This window comes from Oppia nitens, unplaced genomic scaffold, assembly GCF_028296485.1.
Source record: "Oppia nitens isolate AA-2021 unplaced genomic scaffold, nextdenovo-longstitch-racon4-pilon3 scaffold5_pilon_pilon_pilon, whole genome shotgun sequence".
Taxonomy (NCBI): Eukaryota; Metazoa; Arthropoda; class Arachnida; order Sarcoptiformes; family Oppiidae; genus Oppia; species Oppia nitens.
Window position 1 is genome coordinate 1,129,588 of NW_026533243.1, and position 4,024 is coordinate 1,133,611.

The window sequence follows — 4,024 nt, forward strand, 5'->3', positions numbered from 1 at the left end:
GTTAATAGTAGTTAAACAGCAACAATATAACAGTGCTTTATAGAGAGGTATATATATTGATATTTTATTATATATTTATCTGTATGTACTTTACTCTCTCTCTCTCTCTCTCTCTCTCTCTCTCTCTCTCTCTCTCTCTCTCTCTCTCATTGCTCACTCATTATACAATGAATAACATTGAAATATAAACTAGGCACTTTTAATAAGCAAAAAATCTAGATTGCAATGATGGTATTAATCTTGTATTATTCTAATACTGTACAACAATTATAGTACAATTTAATAATATTAATTTAAACTTTTTTTAAAAAAATTACAAAATAAATAATAAAATTGAAGTTCAAGTTCAATGCGACAGTGCAATACAGTTGGCTATAGATTTATGCCAATTGAGGATAAAATTTTATTGTTATAACAAATACAGTTTTTTATCCAACAAAAAATAATAATAAAAGATTATCAACAGTAACTACAAAATTCTAGATAACAATAATTTCTATACAATGATGATGATGGGATGCCCTTGAACAATTTATTTATTTAATTACACAACATTGATGTCTCATAGGGATACTAAAAAAATGCCCAGTTCTTACTTTATGGGCACCGGTATCTCAAATAGAGAGATCCGTTTGACAAACAAAATTGTGTCCTAATCTCTTTCTATCTGGACTCAAATAAATAACAAATCATTAATTTTTTATTATTATTATTATTAAATATTTTTGTTGTTAAAAAACTTATTGCTTTTTTTAACGATAAGTATTTTGCTCATCAAATACAGTACTTGTCTATGAGTTTCACATTTCACATCGATATTTGTGATAAAAGATGTTTTAATGAAATAAAAATAAAATAAAACATAATAATAATAATAATAATAGACGTACAGTAAATGTATAGAAAAGTTTTAATCAATTATTTTTTATATTAGTCTCTCTCTCTCTCTCTCTCTCTCTCTCTCTCTCTCTCTCTTAGTTTCAATTATCATTGATATATATAATATATATTATTGCAATTAAGTCACGTTTTTTTAAATGCTAAGCAAACAACACATAAATAATTTTTATATATATCATAAATATATATTTATTTCTTGTTTTTTTTAAAAAAGCGATCACTAAATTTTTATAAAAATAAACAAAATCTTAAATCTTCAAATGTTATATATTACTTGTTTATTTAACTGATAAATTTTAGATTTATGTTAACTGAAAATATAATTTTTGAAAAAAGTCTGATACATTTAGTTTTTTCAGGAATCGTTGTTTTTATTTATTTAGTATTAAATTATTATTTTCAAGGATTTTGTTTTATTATAAAACTAAAATTCTGTATATACTGTATATATTATAATATAATTTTCTAAAATAAATAAATGTAACATTAAATTCTAAACGATAACGCCTGGTATATATTATTTTTTAAAAATTATGTTAATTTATTTTATTAGATATTAATGAAATATTATTTTATAAAGAATATGTAAATTATATTTTATAATTGTTTTTTAATAAAAATATATCTAATAATTTTTAATATTTTTAGTGAATGTTAAAAATTAATATTCTAATAATTTACACACAAAAAAAACATTTAAATTTTAATACTTCTAAATACTAATTAGTATACACTAACTGTCAATTAATTTAAGTCAAGTTAATTGTATTGTTTAAAAAGCAATTATTTTATTGGCAAGTTTATTGAACTTTCTACAAGTAATAAAATAAACATTTATAATATACAGTAAATTTTAAAATACATGTTTTAGCACTTAATAATAATTTAATGTATCATATACTGTATATAATATACTAAGTATATTAGTTTAAAACATTGTATTAGCAAAACTAAATGCAATAAAAAAAAGATCACACTTTATCTACTATTTTGTAGTCCATTAAGCGTAACATATAAATTGAATGTTAATTTTATGTTTTAAGTAGAAATAGCTTTATATTAACATTAAATATATGATACTGTATTATATAAATATAAATACTATTTCTTTATAAGTCCTGTTATATTGTACTGTTAATCTTATAACTTATTTATACCTGTAGTAGGCATACAGTAATCTACTAAATAAATAAATAAAATTTTATTTGATTATCAGTAAAATTTAATATTTAGATATAAATATTATCTAAAGTTAACACTTATTTACAACACGTGTTAGCACTTAAAATATTATGTATTGACAATATGTGGGAAATAGTGTGAAAAATATTTCATAATTAAATAATTGTAATAAAATTTAATTTAGATTTTAGTAGTTATTTTTAGCATATCTAAATATACTAGTAATTATTTTTAAATTTTTATAGCAAAAAAGATATTTATAATTCATGTAAACAATACTTGTTGTAATAATAATAAAAAATAATATATTGTTTTATAAACTTTATTAAATAATAATAATTTATTATTTCTATTATAAATGTAGTTTAATTTGCATTTAATATATATTTATAAACAATCCATTATGTTTTTTAAATTGTTTTTTGAACAATAATTTAATAATTATTAAACTGTATGACATTTAAATAATTTTTTATATTATATTAAAAATCAATTTTATATTCACTAATTTAACAATAAAACTAAACAAAAACAAATTATAAAAGACATTGACATCTGATAAAAAACATACTTAAATTGTTTTTAAAATATATATATAAATATTTTTAAGTAAAATACTAAATTATAGTAAAACAATGATTGATAAAAAATATATAAATTAAATCACATTATTATTAACAAATAAATTACTTTATAATAAATTTTTTTATCTGTACGTGGGTTTTTCAATTCTTTTTAAAAAAAATAAAAATAAAATCCAATTTTTATATTAATTTTAGCATTTAATTGGTTTTTTGTGTTTAGTGGAAATAAGTCACAAAAATTTATTTATTTATTTGTTTTTTAAATTTTATAATAAAAACTTGGGATGAATGGCATTTAATAGTTTAGTGAATTCTATAAATTATTATATTATATTATATTATTATGCTCAAAATAACACATATAATGAGATCTTTATATTTTTACTATTATATACAGTCTATACTATATATATATATATATGAGTAAGTGAGTGAGTGAGTGAGTGAGTGAGTGAGTGAGTGAGTGAGAGAGAGAGTGAGTGAGTGAGTGAGAGAGAGAGAGAGTGAGTGAGTGAGTGAGTGAGAGTGAGTGAGTGAGTGAGTGAGTGAGTAAGTGAGTGAGTGAGTGAGTGAGTGAGTGAGAGAGAGAGAGAAAGAGAGAGAGAGAGAGAAATAGAGAGAAAAAAGTGAGATATAATATGAATAAAAAAAAGATAATTCATTAATCAGTAGATCTGTCGGCACATGAGTTGGTCTGCAGATGAGACACAGGGCTAGTGTTGTTGATAATTATATGGTTTGTCTATTGGTTTGTACAAAACAAATGAGTCTGTATGTGATGGAGTGAGTGTGTGTGTGTGTGTGTGTGAGAGAGAGAGAGAGAGAGAGAGAGAGAGAGAGAGATCAACCGTTAGTTTTATATACAAGAAACGGGTTCATTGAACTCAATACCAGTGGCTAACTGTGAATTTTGCGATAAGTTTTTAGGTCTATTTCTCCCGTCAATCACTCAATTGTTTAATACTTGCAACGGGTATATCAAATACAATGCCCTAAACAATGTCCAGATTAATCATTTTTATTTTTTGCTTATACTTTACGGTACCATAAACTACAGAATCTGTTAATAATATTATTGTATTTTTTTGATATAAAATTATATAATGTCTTTCGATCATCACTTGATTGATATGACTGATAGGATAGACATAAATAAAAGTTGGGGAAAAAAGAAAGATTTTACCGGTATATACAGTTTATAACATTAAATCTGATAACAAATAACTAACTGCTAGTTTTATATACTTTATATACTGTATGTACAGTAGTTATAGTTTTTATTTTTTTATTTCTATAGACGTATCATTTAATATAATGTAAAAAAACAAAACAAAAAAACAATAACAACATATAGCAAG